The following is an 18,151-nucleotide window of genomic DNA, read 5'->3' on the forward strand; positions in this document are numbered from 1 at the left end:
TATTCATCATGGTCTTTGCCTAATTCCAACTCGTTAATCATCGTCTTCGAGAACTCTCTTTCTTAAGTCAATGACTTGCAAGAAATCGAGGCTATAAACTTCTTCAATAATCTGAATTGAGCAAACGTTGCAAGTTTTCTTCAGTTTAACTATTTAAAAAATGTGAAACTACAAAATATATTTTATAAATATTTTAATGATATATTTATAAAATATATAGTAAAGAATATAATATAACAAAATAAAAAATACAATTTACAATAACAATATAGAGTTATGCAATATAAAATATAATTACAAAATATTTTATTTAATAGAGTTGTACGAAAATGTTATTCAAAATGCGTGCAATGTAAAATTTATTAAGTTTTTAAATTAGATATGACAGTGATTAATTACATGATATTTATCATCGATTCTAAATTATAAAATTTATAAGAATTACATTATGCAAACAAACCGTGATAAGCAGAATCATTAATAAATTAATTAATTATCTCTCAATTGTAAAAGAAAATATTTAAATATTGATGCATTTTGATTAAAAACATTCGTGCGCACAAATGATATATCGTCTTAATAACACGTGATTCCGTAATTATTTATGTTAATCAACATTGATTCACAACTGACAAGAAAGATGTTAGAAAATAATCTTCAAAGGCATAACCAATTCACTTTTATCAAAGTGTTATATATGTATTATGCGTTTGTGTTTTTTACTAGTTGACATTAATATTTGTATTTATTTATAATAAATAGACAGCACAATTTCCAGTCGTTTGTTGGCATACCAATTGCCTAACGCAATGTGGATGCATTTAATAGTCACGTAGTAATAGATCGGTAACCACATTCGTGCTAATAATATATCAAACTATTAGCGTAATTGCTATGGTAACATCGTGTATCGTAAAATTGTTACGCTCGCAAATGTCTGCGGACATTAACGTAGATGCATTTTTAATATAAAGTGTCATTTCATCCGTCGATGTCTCTGAATGGCAAGATGATCGGGAGTTACAAGAAAGAACGAAAAAAAATGGGAAAAAGTTAAACAAAAAATGGGCAAGAAAAGAAAAACTACCGTTGAATTATCGCGGAAAGAAGTCAAAGTTGAACGCATAAATGTTCCTCGATATTCAATCGCAAGGGAACAATCAATTCCAAATTTACCATATCGATTTCGATATTTTTTATCGCTTCGAAAGCTATGCATTCTTCCATGCGATCTTCGTCTCTGTGAAAACAAACAGTAGAATTTGGATCTCTGAACAATGGATCGCCCGATGTGTTCTATCGATCAGTGGCTTATTCAGTCTACATTATCTGTACGTGAGCGTTCGTATCCACTCCCTTTCACCGTACTTTAATTCACTCTTTTACCCTCTTTCTCTCGCGTCACCGTTAAATCTTTACGCCACAGCGTATTTGGCGCGATTCCTTCCTGTAATTGACGCTCATTCGATCCGCTTACGTACTCCGGTAGATCTCTCTCGGACGCTGTTTTTGTCCTTAATTACTTTGCTCGGCGTGGCACCGAAAAAGAAAGACTGCAAAAGAGAAGGGGATGGGTGGTATGCTAGAGACTCGTTAGTTTTCATTCGAGTCGCCAAACTAATTAATTTCGCCCTGGCCGCGACGAGCTGCGTGTCTTCCGCTTAAATTGTGAAAAGAATCAAGCAAAGAGAGAGAGAGAGAGAGAGAGAGAGAGAGAGAAAGAGACTCTCTCTTTTCGACCGTTTCCCCAATTAGACACGGATACGTAACCGTCGTTAAATTAACTCTGCTCGACGCGGCCAGGGCGTGTCATGTGTGAGATTGATCGTTGACGGTCCTCTTTCAGAGAAGAGACAACGTCAGACAGAATCGTTTTCACGGTCGGAATATGAACGCGCACACGTGCACGCGTAAACTTGGAATGTTTCTTTATGTGGGTGACAGGGTGACGGAGAAAAATCGTGCATCTTCTTTGGAGTTGAGAAAGTCTCTTCTTCGCAGTGCGACGTCAAACTCATATATGCAGTCGCAGGACTGATGTTACCGTTCGACTACATGTACACGTCACAAAATTGAGTTGTTTCTTAGGAAGTTGGTAAACGTTGTCGAAACGATTGAATATTTCTTGCCATTGTTATCTGTACAATAATTCGTAATTTCCCACGTAAATTACCCTTCCCAGTTAGCTGCGATTTATGATAATCGCCTTTTGATTTGACAAATTTGCCGAAAATCTCACGATCCTCCGGTGATTTTATATCGTCCGAATCATAAAACATTCGCAAAATAAGATATCGAAAATCTTGAAGAGAACTACGCTCGTAATTGAAGTCGCATACAATACGAAGAATTCCTTCCATTATATTTCTTCCTCTCTTTCGTAGTGCAAGAATTTAGATCTGTACAACAGCGAATCGCGGAGGGGCATAAAAGGGCTTGGGTTATGTCTGGATTCACTGGTGTGTTCGCGCAAAAGAGACTGCATGGGAAGAGCGGAATCGTGCACACCCTGATTACACCATAAATCGAATCTCGGCCGACCGCGCGGAAGCTCGGATTAAATGAAATTCCTATGCCATCTCGTATATCTTTCCGGTTTGCAGTGGCGGTTGCTTCGGCAACGAGAAAACCACGTCAATGTAACGTTTCTCGTCTGAGAAGGTTTTCGAGACGCTTTGCATGAAATATACAGGAAGATTTGGGCGTGGATCTCACCTTACTCTTATTAAATGCAATCTACTAGGTTGATTGATAACTACGCCGCGACTGGCGTACCGCTCTGCAGGGAAACAATAAATCTAGAATCCAACAGTTAAAATGCGAAATTGCTGGATATCCGATATCCCGAAGCTTAATATATGGGACTTTAAAATATCCCCGTCAGTTGTTTCCGTCAGATAAAGAATTGTGGAATATTTTGCTATAGATAGTAGCTGCAATTTTAACATGACATATTCTAGCTCTCTAGAGAATACAATATATATCGAATATTAATAATATATATTATACAAAAAAAAGTAAATGCAATATGTTATATATTTTAAGGAAAAAAAAAAAAGGAAAAATCTTAATATACTTAACATTAAAATTAAATCAATAATCAAGTAAAATTACATGCAATTTACCATTTAGACAATGTGCATATAAGTGATTTTTATCCTTAATATATATTTTATATATATTAATCAATTTTCATAATATATTTGTTTCATTCAATTGTATCTTTCATTCTTTTATAATGTTCAATATTCCATTGACAACACCATTGGTAGGGTTGGCACGATGTTTCTATCTCAAGACACTATTCGTTCCGACAGTGCGCGTTTCGTGGCATTACATCGTCTCGTCTTGGCCGTAGAAAGAGAGATGAAGAGATAAGAAACGCGAGGCAGTGATAAAGGAGAAAGGGGATGATTTGCGCTAGAAAGAAAGAGAGAGGGAGAAAGAGACAGAGAAGAAAACGAACTAAGCGAGTCGAACACGGTCTTTGAGCGTGGGCGGGCAAGCCGAAAGATCGACAAGATCGATAAGATTGCTCGACCGCAGTTCAATGCTCGTGGTTGAATTGTCAACTGGTTTTGTCGATTCATCGAACGATCAAGATTCAGACCCGCGAAACACCTCGAAATTCTGCGAGAGAAAAAGACATGGCGTATTGCTTACGCATCTTACGTATCAATTTGACTATTCTACATGTATTGTATCATTTATTTAAAGTACCAATATTTTGAACATTATTTCCTTTGTCTGTAACGGAACTCTGATGTAAAGTTAACAATTGCACAGACGTGCGAAAAACTTTCGATAAAAAAACTCAATCGCAGAAAATGTGGCTGCCTTGAACGACTTTATAATCGAAGACCTCGACTCAGCGGATTGCCAAACGAAGTCGGTGTTCCGATTCTACAGTGCCGTAAAAGTATCTGGCTTTGGAAAGTTTTTAACGAGCTTCTTCGCTCGTTTTTTCCTCGGGACCGAACTGGTGTTTACTCTGGTAAAGTAAGACTTGGCGACGCTGGTACCCGTAGATGGAAACGTGGTGTACTATCGTTTGTTATTTGTTTTTGTTCCGGTACTGCGGTTTACCGGAGAAAAATGTAAGTATCTTCTCTTCGAAATGAAATGTGCAAGAGGCGAGTGACCGTTCGACTGTTTGTCTTGCGTGCCTCGAGGCGATGTTAATTAAATTGCTCGGAATCGAGTCTTATCGAGAATTAATATCAATTAAAAGCAACGATCTGTCGGCAATCGTGATTGATTGCGCTATGAAATAACGAAATGTCTTGTTCATTTAGAATTCAAATAATTCCTCGTAATTCCTTTCCATAATAAACAAACGATTTCCTGCTACATTGCTTCGTTCCTTTTGTCGTTCTTTTCATAGTTTCGTATACAGATGTATATATTTGCTTATGTTAATTTTTACGAAAGAGTATTTTTGTACACTGAACAAATTTACTTGTGCAATATACTACGAGTTTTCAATAAGAATTAATTATTTTTAATAAGAATTAATTACTTTACATACTCTCTTTCTTTCTTTCTTTCTTTCTTTCATGAAAATAAACAGTTTCTTAGATATATTAAAGCAGATATTCTTAGATTAAGAAGAATTTGATGCGTCAAACATTGTATTATTTCTTTTCTTTTTTTAATAATAATCTAATACCATCTTCCCCCTAAAACATTCAATGATGTGAAAGTGACAGTGATTTTTCTCTCTTAATATTTAAAGTAGATCAACTGTTACGATAGCTCCGGGATAGAAATATCCACAACTGTTTCTCTGCTTGTGTTGTTAAATCCAATTACAAAATCCAATTTACATATACGCGCGTACACCCTATCTTAGCGCGATACTTACAATAGTTTTAAACGAATAGAAATCGGATACCGAATGAAGACATTTGGCCATTTCCAGACTACGATTTTGCTGGTCGACCGCGTCTACGGAATCACGTCATGAACTTTGCTCGTTACAAGCGCCGGAGCGGACGCACGAAGAGGATCGTGCTGCGACGTTAATCCTTTGACAGTTCGAGAACGGGTATTTGCCGAGCTAATGTCACGCGAGAGAACAGGACAGGACGGGCGGTAAGATGGAACGAGACGCCGGATGGAAGAACAGCGCGAAAGGGGAGGAACGTGACGGGGACAACCCTCGCACGAATGTCCGACCCTTTGTTTGAGCTCTGTCAACCGAGATACATTTTCCGTTTCGCGCCAAGGGTGCAAAGCGATTGTTCGACGCTAGAGCTGCGAGTATAAGAGCACATCTTTCAGCTGCACTTACGCGCATTACAGCACCCTCTTTCTGCGTCTTTTACTGCACGATCCTTCATAGTAATCATCTCTTGTATCGCTAGGATTTGAGCGATACAAAAAATTCAGTCTACACTCCACACGTGCAGTTGTATATAATTAAATAAATCTATGATGCGAAAATGGTTAATACTATTACGTTAATCAATGTGTCATCAACTATATATATATATATATATATTTTTTTTTTTTACGACGATTTTGCGACGGTATATGCTCGTAGTATGTTAGCTAAAAGTAACAGCGCCATGAAATATTCATGGCATAATAACGATGCGAATCACAGTATTTCGTGTATATTCGCCAGGTGCAGCCGTCGTAGTCGCTGCACTGTGCAGATGTAATCCGTGCTGCTTAATCGCGCGCCTGGAGTATGTCGGGAATCGGTTGTAGCGCGGGAATCGGTATTAGCACTCTCCGCGATTATGTAAAGCTCGAGCGATTATGGAGATCGAATTAAGCTCATGGCGCGCGCCCGCGCACTCAAACGGGGTTGACGCGTGAAGAGAGAGAGGGTGAGTTATGAAGGGAAAGAGGGAGTGAGCGGGGAAGGCGCCATGGCATAGAGCAAAGGGTCGCGTGAGTGCTTTTCGCGGAGGTAGCGCAGCCTCTCTACGGCAAAGAGTAGGGGATGGTTTGCGATTCCCGTAAATTAAAGGACAATCGAGCCGAGGTCACTCCCCATTGTGTTACTGGCTCTGATTTCAACGGCACATGACCGGACAATGCGCATCTAGTGAGATTCGCTCTCGTAATTCATGTAACTGCCAAACGCTCGTGGTTTCCGGCCCGAAAGAGAAACGGAGACATGTCGAGTGAAGAATATAAATACGCGAAAAATGTGTACGATAATAATGACGAAATAGAAAGAAGGAGAAAATATATTTTTCTTTTTTACTTACATTATTCTCGGTTAGGGTGAACTAGGGTATGATGACCATAGGCTGTAATTTTTTCAATAATCGCTGCATAGTGCGCTTTTTTAGTCAATATCAAAGATAATCGATATATATTTAGTAGTTTATGTCCATACATTATTCGAAATAACGATATTGTGAATCTTATATCATATTTTTACTTTTGACTACATGCAAAGTTTTTCATTTGTCCACTAAAAACTGTTATAACGTCGAATAAATTACAGTTAAGCTATGGTAATCGACTTTAGACACATTATAAAGATATGTAAATTGTTATATGACGTATAATTTTTATTTTTGTTTTCACTATTTTTTTTATAAATATTATGGCCATATTTCCGTCGTACTATTTTGATAATATAAAATTTCTATTAAATATTTTCCTTTTAATTTCGATAATATTACGTAATTTAAGCTTCAGTGAAGATAATATGTCAAACATTATTAAAAAATAACAAAAATAAAAGTATGTTTTTTGCGTTTTAAAAAAGTATGATGGCCATCTTAGCCGAGTTTACCCTATTTGACAATCGCCTCTCTTCCTTTCCATCGCACTCACAATCAAAAATTTTGGATACCGTATGATATTAGATTCTCCAAAATCGAATGATTTCTCGTAAAACGAGCGTCAATAATCGAATCGCAAGGTGTTCGCGCTTCAAGCTTGGCAAGTTTGGCAAGCATCGGCACCATTGGTTGTCACCTGCGCGAATTCGCATTTACATACCCTCACCAAACCTTCGTCGGATTAGACTCTCGGCAATGGCGAGATCTCCGGAGATCTTCTTGGTTTACCTCGAATCGTGACGGTTTGCCTTGAGTTACCGACGTGCTTTGATCTTCGGCTCCGATAAGTCGCGAAAGGATCCCCTTCCCGTGCCAATTGCTTGTGTAAACTTTCATCGAGTTCCTAGCACGATTGCTCGTAGTCGCGTGCTGCTTGGACGGTGAATCGATCTTGCCGCGGTACTTAAAGTCAAACAAGCTTGTACAGATATGTAAATCATGTTACGCTCTCGAAGTCTTACCCAGCTAGTCGATTAATTTGATGTATTTTAATTCCATTGCCGGTCTCGAGCTGTTCGTAATTGCTCACCAAAGGGCAGTCTATCGATCGAGAACTATCTTTTAATCAGTCGAATAATTTCATGAATAAAGGGAGTAGAAATGTTTGCAAGTAGAATCATCTCACGGTCAATCTATCCTGTAGAAAATTTTTAACAGAAATGACGCATACATAAAAGACTATCTTGTATATAATTTATTATGCAAAAAAATGTTTAATTAATAGACTTTTAAAAGCTTATACATATAAATGAATTAAATAAAATGATATTAAATAAATTAAATAAATAAAATTATATTCGATGACGCAAAGTAATTTAAAATTTAAAGCACATAAAATATTGTTGTAATAAATCATAATAAATCAAACTTTAGTCTGATAAAATGATGTAGTTGATAGAGAAAATTGATAGAAAGTAATGTACTCGAAAGAAAAAAATCTTTTATAGTATTATCAACATTTTGCAACGCAGGAAACAATTCGTCAGATATAATAAGTAATCTTTAAACGGATCAAATGGGTGACGTTTCCATTCCGTTACCCACTATGATGGAGCGCTTCCAAAACTTTTTCGACGTACGCATTTGTAAAATGAAGACAGTCCCCTCCCGTTGAAATTCATCACGCGTGTAAGAGCGGCGTAAAAGTCATCGGCAGCAGCTCTCTCGTGTCCTATTAAAATTCGTCAAATTCGCTTCGCGGGCAATTAAAGCTGCGGCGGCCAGCCGTGTCAAATAAATCAGGGATCAATAAATTAGCGGACGGTTAAAGCTCGGGGGGCTGTGACTTTATCTGCGCGGTGAGATCGCGTTGCGTTGCATCACGTACAGTCCGACCCGACCCGGGAAGGCAGAAACGGAAGCTGGCCCCAATAAAACACTTGCCACCCGACGCTCTTACGTTTACGTCTGCGTTTGCGCCCGTTCCTCCCTACTCTAATCTGCATTTTAAATGTCGACGCCACCCCCTCTCCCTCCGCCTGGAGATAACACCGTACACCGGGACCGAAACCCGCCGTTCCTCGCCACCACCGGCCGACGAATTTCTCTTTCTCTATCTCTTCCTTTCTCTTCGTCTCTCGTCAGCAGCCACTTCGTTCTCTGACTCGCCGGATGCGTTGCCACCGGATACCTCGCGAGTACATTCTCGCGCCCGCCGCGAAGATAAAAGTACCTGCCAGGATGAACTACGGAGATCCCGTTCGTGTACCGTCAGTTCTGCTGAGAGCCTGTCCGCGAACATTCGCCAGACGACTTCATTGTTCGCCATACTTTTCGGAGTTCCGCCTTTGCGTGCGAGAATATCGGCCCAGTTTGCAGCTCGTCGGTGAATTCTTTTTGTTTCAGGGGTAACGAGCTGTGCGGCGGCTTTCCTCATCCGCTTGAAAGCTGCTTTATGGATCGTTTGCCTTTCTTTTATGGCGGGACTGGAAACCTTAATATACATTTTTGAATGTGTCTTCGTTATCTCGTGAGAATCAGCCATGGGTGAGAAGTGAAAAAGACAATTGCGAATCCTCCGGCGTCTTATGAAATATAAAAAATGCGTGAAAAGTAATATGCGTGATATTTAACCCTCAAACTGAACACATCTTTTTGGCACCGTAATCCTGAACGCGTGGGTAGCACTTTGCGCTGAATGTACTATTTAAATTGTCCTTTCGGTTATAAGTCCCTTTTGACACAAACTTTTTTTTCGGATAAGTTTCCAACTTCGAGATTTTATTAATATTTTTCTAAAACAATTGATTAAAAATGGCAGGGACAGGAAAGACCCACGTGTCCAGTTTAAGGGTTAATATTGATATTTAAAAAAAAATACTTAAAATTTCAGAACAATTTTTAATTATACCTGTATATTTTATTTATTTAAAGAATTTAAAGAATTAAACTTTATCATAATTACATTAAGGAGGTCCTATCTTACCTCCGTAAAAATACCTCTTCTGCGCGCGCGACGTCTGCGTTAAGTATAGATACTCGGGAGATCATCTGGTATCTGTACCGTCGGAGATCAGCGGAAATGAGGCGTCGCAGCTTCGTCGACGACATAAATTCCATTGTTGGTAACTCAGGCTGAAGCAATGTTCGATTTTACGATCCCTCCTCGAATTCAATGGAATAAGAGTTACGACGTACTGAATATATGAAAAGAACGATATAGGAGTAGAAAGAAATGAAACAGGGATATTCAACCCTTGGCCAAATGACCGAATATGATCGCTCGGAGCAAAAAACTCTTACTACTTTTCCTTCCCCTCGGTTGTGCAATTGTTTCCATTCGTGTCGGTTAGGTTCGTAAACGCGGAAAAGAGGCGACGAAGAACACTGGCTGCTTTACAGTTACAGCCTTGGTAAAAGTTTTCTGAAGTTCGAAGACTCGTTGTGCCAACTTCTTTCTTCGTGAAACTTATTCGCCTCTTGATTTTTTAATAAGATAATTTGCAATCGTGTTTCTTATAACACAAACTTTGTTTTTTTTTTTTTTTTTTTTTGCAACAAAAAGTAAATATTGATTAAATTTTATAAATAATATTGTACGCGAAATTTTTTTTAATAATTTTTTATAATAATTTTTGATTAAATTGATTAATAATTGAATACAATTACTGATTAAATATAATAAAAATATTTTGTAAAAACATAAATATATGTTCTTTTTTAATGCTCGTAGGGTGTCTCCAGATAAAAAAAGTGTTAGAAAGAAAGACATTTATGTAATCTTACAAATTGTTTACAATATAAAAGAGTATAAATACAATGGAGAGAAAAGAGATGACATGTGCCGGTGGGGCTGTCATTCTCGAGCAAAGTGCCAGTAAAGTCAAAGGGACAACGTCACATCCTTTCTAGCGGGATATTTCCTCCCTGCCTTCCCCTGACTTTTGCAGACACCGTCATCATACGCGCAAACAATGGCTTTTTGCGAGCGACTGCGTGAATCGCGAAAAAGTGAGACAGCCGTGCGGAAGAACCCTTTGTCTTTTGGGGTACACTCGGGGTACTTTCGAGGGGGTCGGCTCGAAGGAGAAAGATCCACGCTTCGCCAGCCATTTTTCCTTCACTTACTAACAATGAACGCGGACCTTTTGTTTTGTGTTCAAGGAAAAAATATTACTTTTCTTGGAAAAAAACTTTAACTGTGAAAAAAATTGTAATTAGTTCTTTCATATATATATGTATATATACAACACAGTATTTTTATTTTTCAGTAATTCTAATGCTTTTTGTGCTTTCAACTGAAAACATTAAAGGATTGTCGCAATATTATAATAAACGATATTACATTTCCCTTAGAAAGAGACAGAGAGATTTTTAAGTATAATTTTTAAATTTCTTAATTATTCGTTATTAAATGCTGACATCTGGGATTGCATTTCTCGTTATTTCAAAGCGAAAACTAACGATAAGGTATAACGCTATGCAACAACACGCATGAAATGTGCAGTCTTTTGTCGTTCCATGCTCTCACCTAGTTGTAAACCAACAAAGCTGCAAGTGACACAATAGCGTCGCCTCACACCGAGGAGGCACTTATATGGCAGACTAGAACAAAGTAGCGTGACACTTCCAGTAACAGAAGCGTCATCGGACAGAGATACGTTGGAATGCCGGCGTGCTGGCGCACTGTCTATCTGTCCTCGGCAGACAATACGAGATCGGAGGACAGACGTGCCCGAACCGCGCCCCTTTCATGTACCACTGATTGATACCCTCGGTCCTGTCCGACGTGGGGATGCGACGGTAATGTCGCCCTCGTTGCCAGTCTCGCGTACGGCCACATTATCAACGCCAGTCCCGAAATGTACCGATTATCTGAGCGTTCGATGCTCGACATTGCCGAAAATGTCGAATCGCGCGTTCACCGTTTCGACGTGCGTCGAAGTATAGCTGCTCGGCATAGAGGGTGAAGATGTGCACCACCATCGTATCACGTGTGTGTGTGTGTGAACTCACGTTTCGCATAATATCACATTGTACATTATCGGTCCAATCGACCATCATGATATTTTAATTTATATATATCTGTAAATTTTGAGAAATAAGTAAGGCACACACACATATATTATACTCGATTATAAATCTTTTAGAATTAATTAAAATTACTATACATGTATCATATTTTCAAAAAGCTACATCAGAGTCAGAGAAAATAATACATATTTTAGAAATTAAATTTTACAAGTGTTTTCAATAATTATACATATTATTACAATAGCTAGTCGACGAGTATAATATGTAGGTATCGATTTTTTCCTTAATATATAGTTTTTTAAAGTAAGAATATTTTTCTAAAAATGAAATATGAAATTTTGAAAAGCCATTTTTGAATGTACATACATGATAGACCATTCGCGATACGACACGTTTCCTTATTTTATGCACGTAACTGCGTGATAACTTGGTCACAGAATATATTGATAAGCGATAGCACTATTTCTGCTCGTCGAACGTCGTCGTCGGACGGTGATCGGTATTGCCGTGCTTCCGGTTTGAACTTGTAACAAATGTCGTTTCCTTCGAAGTGAACCAGTGTGAGCAGCGATGTTTCAAAGGACTTATCCCGGCGGCATTAAAAGGTCGGATCCACGCGGATACGCCGTTGCGGAGTTATTCGCCGCATCCGTCGCTTCTTGTTAGAGTGACATTTGCGAGAGACGATCAAAGGCAACATTCCTCGCAGGCAAGAATCTGCGGAATTGCTTCCCAGACGCAAGCCGTGCGTGACGATTTGGCGAGGAAATTAGCGGGTCGTTGCCTACGCGGCTCCTTGTCATCGGTGTCGCGCCGCTGTCGTACCACGGGTATTGCCTGAATTCGCGTGAGTGCCATTTTAATCGCGCACAAAGCGGTTATAACACGAATTACGTCGGGGAAAGACTTATCGATTTATGCACACACAGACTCTAGAAAACACACAGGCAACTGCATTCAATAATTGTGCATTTAAACAAGTTTATTCAATGTAAATTTTGTGTAATATGAAACTCTTATTTAGATTCCTCAGATTCTACCGTAAAGATTAAAGATCGAATCTTCTTTAAACAAATGCGCCGTTATATATATTTATGCATATATATTTTACGTATATGTACGTATTTATGCATGTGATAATATTTCTTAATATTTATTTTAGAAATTTTTCCTGTTGTATAATTCTCGTTTTAAAAATTTGAGTAATCACTTTTAATGAAGATGTTAATGTTCTAATAAGATTATTCTTGCTGAAATTAATGGAATAGAAACCGAATTTTATTCTCAATATATAAAATAATTAACGAAATATTCTAGCTATAATTGTTTTTGCGTTACATTATTTTGATTAACTATTGTAATAATATGTATAATTATTTAAAACATTTGTAAAATTTAATTTCTAAAATACGTATTATTTTCTCTGATTCCAATGGAGCTTTTTGAAAATATGATATATGTATAGTAATTTTAATTAATTATAAAAGATAGCTTACCGTGAAAAACTATCATTTAACGAACAAATCAAATAATTCCGAATAACTATACCTTTTTGCATAGTTTTCATCTCTTATGATATGTGTTGCTGAAGGTAAATTATTCTGTTTATATCCACTATTTTTTCGTTATTCGCAATATAAGCGCAATCACTATTAATTATTTAAACATTGGGTAGTATGTATATATATTTATTATTTAACCACTCCTTTAATCATTAGCCGAATGCCAATGTTGTAACCTACAGTCAAATGTAATTGTAAAAAAAATCATCTTTGCGCATAATATATTTAATGTATGGTATCTTATTTTTTGTAATAATCCATGGTATTTGATCTCAGAACGCGTATTACATATACTTTCGCTTTCTGAAAGAAATACGATATCAACGTCATGTTTGACCTCTCCTTTCCATAATACTTCTACTGAGCGAATTTTAAATTCCCTGTAAAAATTAATCCCGAGGAAATCGACAGAATCCTTGATAAGTTGTACTTCTTTGTCCGTGAAATAAGGCAGTCGCGAACGAGAGAATCCTTGAAAGAGACTTTTCAAGTCTATTCGATTTCTCATCAGTTTCGAATGGTCGCCGCTTTTGCTGAAAATTGGATGGGTGAGCCAGCTATTGTACCTCTCGAGACCTCTTTTCTGTTCGTAAATATCAGCTTGTGAATCATCATTTTGCAGTTTCATCCACGTATAAAATTGAATAATTCCAACTTTTCCTATTGCGAGAAAGCATATTTTTAATACATCGCAAAAAGAACTTTTAGATTCGAATAAAAAAAGTTTGTAATTCGAATGTTTATAGCTTAAATAACAAGTCATTATTATGCATGTTATGATGATATACTCGTATACATATACTTGTATACCATTTTGTGACTGGCGAAAATTTTCATTATACATATTATACACTTTTGCGTGCACTAATAGCATATAATGACCACAAAGATAATCTGCAATGCCAGATTGATTAATTGTCGCTGTATGCGTATTGCGGTCAGAATATGCCATCAATTTCGCCTCGTTTATGGTAACCCAAAATTTCACCTAAAAGCAGAGTTGGAATGAGCATATATATATATAATAGAAAGAAACGACATATGTACATCTAAAAAATTATAAAAAATTGCACACTTGTTTTTAAAGTTATAAAATTTTGAGAAATCAAGTTTTCTTCTCTTTACTTGTGTTTATTATAAAATAACTCAATTAGAGGCTCTAAATATTACTGACATGAGTAATACATTAAGGAAACAAATAGGCAATAAAGAGTCACGCGGATGTAGAGCGTAAAATATTTTCAACCGATGATACAGTTTATTTTTATTAGTAATCCATTTCGAACTACTTTCGAGCCTTCTTCAGTGACTTAATAATTATAAAACAATAAAACAAACATATAGGAAAAGAACTAAAATGAAAAAACTGACAACCGATTAACATATCTCAACTGATCCTCCATAAACGTCCAAGATAAGAAGCTTTCTAAACGGTGCATAACGTAAGGAGAGATGCTAATCAGACAAAAAATATATTTATATAAACTGTCAACCAACTAAAATGTAAAATTAATAAAACAGAAGCAACTCATTCGGACGTAGAACAGCAGAGATAAGATGAACAACCGACACACAAATCTTAGATAGATTGTCAACAATTGCTAAACATGCTTTGTTCAATTTTTCGATATCGCTTTGAAGATTTAAGGCATTTTTTTGGCCTTTTATGTAAATCATCACAGATATCTGAATTTTTTTCCTAAGAATTCCTCATTTAAGATTTCAATCTCGTCTTAATTAAAATCGTGATTTAAGAATCTGTGATTAGCTATGATTGAAGTGTAATTTTTTCATGTTCCTTGATTTTTGTTTTTAATAAACGTCCTGTTTGTTCTACATAAGAAGCATCACAGTTTTAATATAGTTTTTATTATAGTTAATTGTTTATTATAGTAAATTGTTTATTTCAATATAAGACAATATTACATCGAGATTCTTTGTGTTTATTACATATGTACCATGTTTCCGAAGGTTTCAAATACATATTATTCTAACATAATCCTGGAATCATTTTACTGGTATAAGATTCGTACATTCTTCCCAGAAGTAAATTGAGTGGTAAATCCTAGTCAAATATAATAACTATGGGTGTCATACCATTTGCTATAATTTCATTATTACAATATTATAATGTCGTATTCTCCTTAATGAAGTTTGCGAAGTCATGTGGCAAAAATCTTATTCACGACAAGGACGTCTTAAACATTTTAGATTGCAAATGAGTAAACTTCTTATTGTTAGACGACACCACAGCATCATTATGTTATAATAGCCTTGCACACCAACTCACACTGATACTTTTTGCAAGCAAAATGTCTTCCTTTTAGTGCGAGTTAAGATTTATATATTCTGTCACATTATTCATGATACATTCTGATTCTTCATGTATCACATAACGTGACTCTCTTTCATCTGTAACGAGACAGTATCTATTTCATCTTCTTTAACATGTTATACTTTGTTGCGTAAACATCAAATGTAATGTAACAAAAAAGAGTAATACATTATATTTATAACATTTCAAATTTTTCTGGCATACTACATATTTTAAATATACAAGTCTCTCTATCAATAAAAAAGTTATATAATTTAACATTTTTGATTTTCTCTATTTTTCTTTCTTTTATTTAAAAATATTTAATATTTATTTATTTCTTTTATGTTGATATCTGATATTATTTCTGATCTATCAATCTTGATTTTTATTACCTACCATTCACAACAGATGCTGAACAGGAAATTTTTCGGAAATATATTACTAGCCAAAAGATTCGCTAAATCTATATAATATATATTTCTGTGTAAAATAGGTAATTATTGTGCCATAACATTTCAAAATTATTATAAACGTTTAGATCAAAAACAACATTTTTGTAATTTTATTTATAAAAGAAAATCACTGTAAAACTAAACCTGCTCTCTTTTATCTGACACATATAGTACATAATATATACATGTAAGAAATAATGGCAGTCTTGCAGCTTTACTGTTTCTACGCTAAGTATGCGGTCATAAAGTCTTGCGTGGTATTAAATTGTTAAGTAAGTGTCCATTGATTATACCATGACACAATAAAAGCGATTACGGCAACTGATAACAGTTGCAATTACGATGCAAATGAAAAAATTTACACAAAATCAGCAATGTATATGAATACATTTAAATAGAAACTTTTACTTAATAATGTTGAATTTATGACAATTGTGAATACATATATTCAAAAATATAATTGCTTTTTAAATTATAATTATTTTAAATTATAATTAATTATTTTCCACCTCTGCAAAGATTGTTTAATGTAAAATTATATTTTTTATATTACTTTTTTATAAAATCGATTAAAATTAATAAGTAGGGTACTAATCTTATTATTTAAATTTAATTAGAATTCTTTGATACTACATATATAATTCGAATGTTATCTACTCACTTGAGAAAAAAACTGCAACTGCTCTCTGGAAGATAAGATATTAGAACATACAAATGCAAAGAGTATCTTGATGCACATCGATGCTTCTTATCCGAAGTAGTACTTATGATAAAAATCATTTCATACATCCGCATTATTCTTATTCAGTCTCAAAGATTCATATAAGTCATATATAATTCTATCTTGACTGTTCTCTACATTGTTTAGTTATAAATTTTATATATATATATGTGTACATATGTGTGGATGATTTCCATGAAATATCATGGCTATAGGCTGCATTCCATTTACATCAAATATTTCGTTGATCAAGCTATTGTAATAACGAGTGGCATTTTCATTTACTTATTTAGAATAATTATATAATATGATAAAATTCTCGACCAGGATAACGATATTGCATATAATATATTGCATGCTATAAATGAAATGCACAGTGAATATTTTAATAATTTTTATTCAATATTATAAACAAAGAGATCAAAATAAAATATTTTTAATATGTAATTAATTGCAATTATATAAAATATAAAGATATCTATTTTAATCACAAACGTAATGTCTATTTTCTAGCATTATATTTATTCCAAGATTTTTCGCTAGTTTAACATTTCATGATAATAAATTGCTCTGTCCTAATCCATATTGCTATCGGAATCTGCATAAACATTTCCTGTGATCCAAAGTTTATGTAACGAATAATCGTCATGCAAACGATGCAATAATTTTGTTAATCCCCATGATGTATTCTAAAATTTACAAAGATTTGTTTATGATGCGTATTATAAAATATATTTTAACATTTCCAACAAATAAATATATTACATAAAAAAAAAGATATATGTATCTAATTTCCTTTTCAGCAGCCTAATGAGTAGTCTTAACATAATGAATACCTGTATCCTTATCAAACGACGTGATTATAGTGTTATCTGAATAATCTTAGACAAAAGTTGCGGTATAATAATTGATTCCAAAAAATTGGCTGATACTTTAATTTGTGAAGACAAGAAAGTTGAAAAACGCGAGAATAGAAAACCCTTCATTACTATTGTAATCTATTATAGTCTTCATGACTTCCGAGTAATCACGAGTTTGACTGAATATCAGATACGTGAGCTAATCGTTGTAAAATTTATGCACCCTTTCTGCAGCAGCTATATCGAATTTCGATGAATTCTGTCCAGGTACAAACCATGTGTAATAATTGAGTATTCCTAATTTTCCTGTAATCGATGAACGTTTATAATAATAATGTATTACATGAATAGATAAAAGTCTGATAAAATTAATGGCAGATTAATTTTTATAATTAAAAGATGCGCGTTATAATTTAAAAGAAATAATAATATGCCTCCATTGAATGATAATAATTTTAATAAGTATAATAATAATTTTTCACTGTACAATTATCTCCTCATGTATTATATTCTTGATATAACTCGTACTCTTTAGCATAAGCCAATAATACGTGATGTTCGCACAAATAATCAGTGATGCCTGCCATGTTCATAATCAGAATGCCACCAGTTCCACTATCCATATTGGCATATTTTAACAGGATTATTTATAGTAGTTCAATATTTTATCTAAAATTATATCCTTTCTATATATAAAATTTGTTTCATTTTACTTTTATCTCTCAATGCGTGACAATAATATTGACATAAAATCAATATAATATAATTTAAGCCGGAAGCCACACACATACACACATTCTTAATACACGTAAGCGCAACAGATTGCCTTATTCAAAAGACGTGAAAACAATTTTGGCGTAATCTACAAAGATGTCCATCAACAGGATTTGCCCAATCACCCAACTATTCTAAACAATATCTTTATCAAATAACAAAATCATTGGCGTAATATTATTA

The 18,151-nt window shown here is 35.0% G+C and overlaps 2 pseudogenes; both read right to left on the reverse strand.

The window, feature by feature from the left end:
• Positions 1 to 14,020, reverse strand: part of LOC140668795 (myrosinase 1-like) — a 30,936-nt pseudogene extending 16,916 nt beyond the window's left edge.
• Positions 14,021 to 16,873: 2,853 nt separating this feature from the next.
• LOC140668796 (myrosinase 1-like) lies at positions 16,874 to 17,839 on the reverse strand (annotated as a pseudogene).
• Positions 17,840 to 18,151: the final 312 nt, after the last annotated feature.

Source organism: Anoplolepis gracilipes, chromosome 8 (genome assembly GCF_047496725.1).
Source record: "Anoplolepis gracilipes chromosome 8, ASM4749672v1, whole genome shotgun sequence".
In the NCBI taxonomy this organism is placed as follows: Eukaryota; Metazoa; Arthropoda; class Insecta; order Hymenoptera; family Formicidae; genus Anoplolepis; species Anoplolepis gracilipes.